General features: G+C 42.0%; 1 long non-coding RNA gene across 24 annotated transcripts; it reads right to left on the bottom strand.

Moving 5' to 3' along the window:
* Nucleotides 1–216: 216 nt before the first annotated feature.
* On the bottom strand, nucleotides 217–6,774 carry LOC123098657 (uncharacterized). 24 transcript variants are annotated; one of them, XR_006447949.1, is made up of 11 exons: nucleotides 6,150–6,774; nucleotides 5,583–5,688; nucleotides 5,221–5,260; nucleotides 5,072–5,136; nucleotides 4,136–4,277; nucleotides 3,983–4,052; nucleotides 3,516–3,572; nucleotides 1,946–2,830; nucleotides 1,772–1,817; nucleotides 1,021–1,120; nucleotides 217–749 (listed from the first exon to the last, which is right to left on the bottom strand). It is a non-coding gene; the product is annotated as an uncharacterized lncRNA (long non-coding RNA). The 24 variants fall into 24 exon arrangements; XR_006447941.1 differs by having other exon boundaries at nucleotides 4,139–4,277; XR_006447942.1 differs by having other exon boundaries at nucleotides 1,946–3,572.
* Between the last annotated feature and the right edge of the window lie 557 nt (nucleotides 6,775–7,331).

The following is a 7,331-nucleotide window of genomic DNA, read 5'->3' as shown; positions in this document are numbered from 1 at the left end:
GGCTTAGCCTCTCTGCTGTCCTCATGCCTCGCCAGCGAGCACCACAACGCCCCCATTTTGGCTTTCGAGCTCCACCTTTCCTAACTTTCTTCCCCCATAAAATCGACTTATTCCTATTTACTAGCAAAAATGCCCGTGCGTTGCAACGGGAGAAAAAATGTCACGACCCTAACCCGATAAGTATTCCCTCTCATCCCACACACGATCAAAAATCTATCCTCGACCAAAAATCTATCTTACTGACCTGTTCATTTAATCAAATCGAGACTCATGCAAACTCGAGACTCTGAATATTCAGGACGCGGAATGGAGTGCAGAGTTGAAATCCTAGAATAGAAGTACAACTGTACATGAGGAGGGACATGAACAACCTCGTTCGCAGAATGGCCTTCATGGCAAACTGACCCAAAGATGATGATGTAGATCTTGCGGATGGTCGTCCACCGCAGGTCCAGTACTTCATCATCCACAACCGCCGCAAGCACTGGCCACACGCCCTACAGTGAAACGCTGCGCGCTACTGTTTGCCACGCTGCTAATCCCGTCGCCTCCAGCCACCATTGTTGTCGCCACCATCCGGAAGCTTGACTTTGGCACTGCCCAGTTAATCATGCCCAGACTGCAGCTCCCAGATCTTTGGGTCTGAATGTGATGGCGATATGCATCAAGGTGATCCCCTGCTTGTTGCTTTAGTGAACTCGGTAGGCTTGGCATAGGGGATGCAATTTATTGCCCAACCACATCTCATACTGGAAACATGATGAGCCCCAAATTATTTCTATCTCGAAATAGATATATCGATGCTAAACAGAACTCTGCGCATGGTTAAAACTGACAGACAACATCCTGTTCTTGCTGTACTTTTAAAATTGAATTCAGATTGACCAAAATAGGTACCATTTGAAAGCTTATGACAAAAGACTTCTACCTTTATTTTCAAAATACTAACTGCATCTATTGTGTGCGATTTCTTCTAATCTACACATCAAACTATCATCTTAGGTATTATATAGATGTTACCTTTGAAACGTAGCTGGCCAATTTGATTTCAAGTTGAGAACTCGGATGAGTTTCTTCTTAGTGGATATCTGCTTCTTCGTTTGGAGATGCACACATCAGCCTGAACCAGCACCCAAGTGATGTGAAAATGAATGTTCTTTGCGTAATCATTTCTTCAGCTTTAGCTAGTAACAAATATATCATTCACCATATGATATCAATACAGTGGAACATATAAGTACGTTCTTTTTCAAAACTTAGCACAAGGAACCAAATCATCCAGTTAGTCGGTTCACTTAAAATCAATCCACATACTTGTCATGACGCAGACATTTTACCTTTGATAAACTAAGTAATTGGCAATTTAGCATTCGCAGATATTGTTATATTTTCTTGTTAGGAAAAGCAATCAAAATTCCCCAAAAGGTGTTAAGTTGTCACACAGTTGTATGTCTGTGTGTCTTGTCCAGAAGGTTTAAGCAACTGCAAAATGTGGGCCATTAAGCAAGTTGAGATTACTTTTTGCGGAGAATAAATATGATCCCAAAAGAATAATTCCCTGTGGTTACTTGGAAAATAAATGTGATGCCGAGTAATTAACTTCATAATTAAGCACACAAGCCAACCACAATCAAGCACACAAGTCATCTGCATCAGTACCGTTACACTAACATGTAGCAACAACACGTATTTTATCATGATTCCCTTGGAATCTGTACAGTGTAGTGATGAATGTGTGGCACAAAAAAGAGACCTGCATTATGGTTGGTACCTTGAAGAAGGCCTTGCTCTTGTGCTGGTTGTCCAGTGCTCATGAACTGAAAGAAACAAGAAGACCATGATGAAAAACAACCAACGACAACTATCAGAATCTGAGGAAAGCATGAACACATTAGCGACAATATATGTTAGACAAAATAATCAATTTATTTTATAAACTTAATACCAGCCAATCAGTGCTGTTATCTCGTCGCTCCAACTTTTTGATATACTCTGTGATGATATTCTTATAGAAGGCTTTAGATTGCAGCTTCTGGAGGCAGTAACAACACAAGTGATCATAAAAACAAGCAGGAAAGCACCAGTTGCGATTTCCAAAACAATAAGCCAAGTCAATTGCTGGACTTTAACATGCTTACTGTGTTATCAATTGATGAAAAATTGGCACAGCTTCTAGGATAATCCTGCTAGTACAACTGTAACAGTTACAATAATAATCTTGGTTTTTTCATTTGAATAAAAGAAAACAAACCATCATGAGGCCCCTATGGAATCAGCACAACCATGATTCTGATCTCTTTTTTTTTTGCGTGGACCATGATTTTGATCTGCTATAAGATTTATCCTTAAGTTCATAGTATTCAGAGTTCAGACCTCACCAGTGGAAAAACTCCTAGCAAAGCCATGTATGCGTGAAAGAAACATCAACAGTTAGTATTATCTAGATAATCATGGGAAGAACATATAAAATTAATAAAGTCCTAAAGGAATAAATCAAGCGTGGGAAATTTACATGGTTGCTAGCTAGCTAGCATGGGCTATTGGCCAATGAAACACGTACCGGAGGATCAATCAGGCATGATGTATGGTCGTTTCGTGCACATCTGGTTGGCTTGCTTCATCGTCGTTGCCGGCTACTACTTGTACATCTGGTCAGCTTGCTTCTTCGTACTTCTACAACAGTACCTTGCTCTGAAGTGGATTTGAGTTTCACTCACTCCCTCCAGATCCTCCCGAGGAGAGGCGCTCCTCACGCGGGAGACCAGTGCCCTCGCACCGCTGCACCCTGCCGCACCCTTCCTTCTTCTCCTACCTCTCCTAGCAAAAAGGCCTGTGCGTTGCAACGGGAGAAAAAAATCATCACATTTGATTTAATTTATTATGACCCAAATCAATTATTACACCCCTTAGCATTCAACTTCTAACCATGACTCTCGGTATACTTCTAATCTTAGGTTTTCAATAATAAAAGAAATTCAACCATGACAAATGTGCACACTGTTAGTTGCGGAAAATTCTGTTGGTACCAAATTCTTCAACATATATTGAAAATAAGTATACTTATATAGCTTCTACATTCTCGAAAGAAGAACGGGTTGGTTGTTTCAAATAGAAGATCTCTGGAAACTTATGGACCAAAGTAAAAATGAATGTACGAAATAACGATACACAAATTAGATTATGCTAGATAGACCTTATTTTCATGATCAAAATGAATGTACTTGTTTATCGTGTTGCTTCAGAGTAACTTGCATACATAAGCAAGTTAGCACAGAACCAATAGAAATAAGATAACCACTACAGAGTTCAATCGGACCTCTCACATTACAGAACAATTTGCCCCTTCCTTTTGGTTCGCATTTCTTTACAGTTTTTCTTACTGTTTGGCGTTCTATGACCATCTAGACAGTATTTTCAGATAACTTTGTTGTCCTTGCTACTAAAGTTCAGTTCTCGACATGTTTTACCCCATGTACTACGCTTCTACGCAAAGAAAGAAAAACATGTACTACTACCCTGAAGCAATTGAAGTCAGACCCTTCCCTCATGCAATCAAACTGGAAGTGTTGCTCCTGCATCAGAGGAAACAAAAGTTCAGCAGTTCCAGGGGAAAACAGAGGCCTGTATCCCATAGGTATGCTGATCAGAGGAAACTTGGAGCATCCATTAAGCAAAATTTCACGTATGAAACCCATCATGATCTATCTTGATCATAAGATCCTCAGAACTTATGACAAACGGAGGATACACCATTTGAACTGCACCACTGAATGATCAATTCCAGGCATGGTGAATTTGTTCCAGAATAGGAGAACTCCAGCATATTATTTAGTTGTGAAACCTGACCAATAGTATGTCACATTGGTAGCTAGTTACAGTAAGTCTACATTCTGCCCTTGACCACTGAGTAAGTCTCTTGTTTTTTTTTTTCAAGCATGTCAAACACATCATTGCATGCAGAACAATCAAGGGACTGGCGCACCTTGATTAGTAATAATATATATAGCTAGTAAGAGAACTCTCTTCTTCGTCTTTAAAATCACAAGGATGTCCTGAAACAGCAGTATAGTTTCATCATTTTCAAGAGCCTCCATCTCCGAGCACAAGTATAATTATCAATTGCAGCATCCACTACTACCTCGAAAATAGTTGCTGAAGATGGAAAGTTAAGGAGCTCAGGCCTTAGCTGGTCAGCTACATTGGAAAACTAACATAGAATTGTCTAAGGAGGCTCTGTTGTACCTTGGTTGATGTTTTCAGCATTCAAAACTCTTTAGCTGGACAATCAAAAACAGATAATTGCTTGCATCAATTTAAATTTCTACTTGCTGCAGCGAGTTTCACAAAGGAAAGAAGATGGCAAAATAATACAAAGTTTCCATCCTATAACCATAAGTAAACTCTGTTGTAAATCAAAAATAGCTACTACAGGAGCCGGTCCGCACTTTCATCCAAGTGCAGAACATATAGATAGGAATTGCTATTCAAAATCTTGCAACTTATATGCCCTGTTTTTCATCCTATAACCATCAGTAAACTCTAGTTGTAAATCAAAAATAGCTCCATCATTATTTGCACACACAAAAAGATACCTGCGGCGAAGTAGGCACAGAAGGGTACATATACATTTTGTGTGCCCCTTGTATGATTTTTGGGGAATAGTTTTTGGCATCTATCATATATATACGGTGGCCAAAAACTATTCCACAAGAGGATACAACAATAAGAACCCAGGGGGTGAATCATTATATTTTAGCATGGACACCATGATGTTTCAGCATTCTGTCATTGCATTGAACAGGCAGAACCTTCTTGGCAAAGGTGCATTAGTATTACCTTCATCAGAGTGAATATTGCCACTGAACAGCACTCATGGTCCAAGAGAGAAATATTATTGTAAGGTACGCTACTTCAAGTGATCATCGATAGCAAGGGAAACAGTGTATTGTATCACTGCTGTTTTATATTTGAAATCTCAGTGCACATCACATATATGTTTTCTAGCAATACCAAGCTTTGATCTAAAACAGAACATATCCACGTCACCCTCAGGATAACTAAACAACAATACCTGACAGAGGGTCACCCAGTTGAATCCATCCATATTGGCACCAAAATCAAAAGTTCCAGGTAGCTCTAGCTTGCCAAATAAAAACTGAATGATTATGATTTATACACCTAGGTGATATCCGTGTGCAGATCATAATGGTTATACTGTACCTGTTGCCAACATTGCTAGCCACATCACAGATATTAATACCTAAAGGGTTGAAGGACAAAATATTCAGTACTTACTATGAGTAAAGGAAAAATCATAAAAAATTGTATCTATGGACTTGCAAAGACAATCAAGAGCAACGGCTGATGTGAAAGATTGCATTGGGTGTATATATGACTCATTTTTTTTCCAACAAATTGTCACTGATAGCACAAACATTTGTAATTTGGAACTAACTGGACAGAAAAATAGGATGCAAATTTATGTCCTCTCGCATGAAACACATCATTACAGCTGCAAAATTATGTCATGGAATAGAAGCTACCATTAATCATGTTAGTGCAAGAGGCTTCAAACACGCTACCTAGATACTCCCTTTAGATCACCCTGGTAGCAGCCATGCCCTGTTCCGCCAGCAGTGAAGACCCCGTGGTCCACCCTGAGTTTTTGCATGGTTCATCTTCTCTGCACTGAACACTTTGGAGATGAGATTCTTCTGCCTACTCTGCTTTTGGAAAAACATATAAAAGGCCTACAGATCAAACCGTCACATATATGACCACTTCAGTTTATATAATTTATTGATTCTCTTAAAGTTAAATGATGTCTCGTCATATCATGTTTGTTTAAATATATAATCAATTACAAGGGATTAGAGGCCAGATGTATGAAATATTTAGAATTTTGGCTGCTGCACAGTCATTACCAGTAGCATGGATAGATATCTAGCTGATTCTACAGTTCATTTACTTGAGAATTGCTGACACATTTTGTTCTACATGCAATTGCAAATTGAATACAGGGGAGTAGCTAAAACCGAAAGAAGAGAAGGAGCAAGGATGTACACGCCTGCTGGAAAGTACCTAAAACTGAAAGAAGAAAAGGAGCAAGGATGTGCGCAAATGTTCCCTAAGCAGTGTCTCAACCTTACCACGCCGGCTAAGAAGAATCCCTGATCCTCCCTGTCTTTCACTTGACGTTCGGCTCCCTCTTCCCCAAGCTCGCACCCGCACCTTCTTCTCCCTACTTCTCCTCCTCCCTGAATCCTCCTCTTTCTCTCTTTTCCACCAGGGAAAACTGAAGCCCCGCCATGGCCTGGAGCTCTCTACCTGCAAGGAATTCCGCTGCCACGCCGGATCCCTCCGTCTCACGCCCCCGTCCACCGTCGCCCGGCTTTAGCGAGCTGCTGCCTAGGTCGCCGGATCCCTCGCTTCGGCTTTCCTCGTCGTCACCGGTGAGCCCCCGCCTAGCCGCCCGCCTTCGGATTAGCCTCCCCAACCCCTGGCACGCACGGATCCGGCCCCTGCAAGCTCCAGCCGCCGCCGCCGTTCTGCATCGAGCAGCCGTGCCACCCCAACCGCTCGAGCCGCCGTGTTGAACCGATCCAGAAGGTCCGCTCGAGCGTCATCCGCGTGTAGCCGGTCGGGAGGGTGGGCGCGCCGGCGGGGTGGGCGGTGGCGGCGCACGGCGGCGCGCGGTGAGGGGCGTGGCAGGGGGTGGAGATGGGATAGGAGGCAGGGCGTGCGGGGGGAGTGGGGCTGATTTCCTTTCCTTTCGCCCGGGCGTACCGGTTCGTGTTAACTTATTGTGAGGACTGCGCGTAGAATACCTAAAATAACAGGGGCTTCTTTGCAAAAATTGCGCGACGGTGAATCCTGCGGACTCGATCCGTGCTTTATTATTAGGAAGAGATTTTTAGGCAACTTATCAATAGCAAATGCCCTAAAAAAGGGTAACGTTGGTCAGCCAACATCAACTAGAAGAGGGGTGGCAACCGAACTACATTTGATGGCAGTTTTAATTGTGAGGGAAGATCAAATGACGACAGTTTTAAAACGAAAAATGTCTTCACTGAAGAAACTATCATGTAAGAAACTACCGTCCCCTCACAACTAAAATCCAGCTAAAACGTCCGCAAATGTCGCCCTCCCTGACAAACGTTCGCCGGTTAACAGGGTCCTTGAAAAATTAAATTTAGAACCTTACCAAAATATCCAACGATGCTCGAACTTTATATCGTGGGCTAGATTAGCATCTCTCCGGAAGTGCTACGTAGATATCACTGCCAGCTAGACGAAGCATCGCATCGAACACCCAAAGCGATACCTCAATG

This window comes from Triticum aestivum, chromosome 4D (assembly GCF_018294505.1).
Source record: "Triticum aestivum cultivar Chinese Spring chromosome 4D, IWGSC CS RefSeq v2.1, whole genome shotgun sequence".
NCBI lineage: Eukaryota > Viridiplantae > Streptophyta > Magnoliopsida > Poales > Poaceae > Triticum > Triticum aestivum.
Note: the sequence above shows the minus strand (reverse complement) of the source record. Positions and strands in the feature narration are given on the sequence as shown.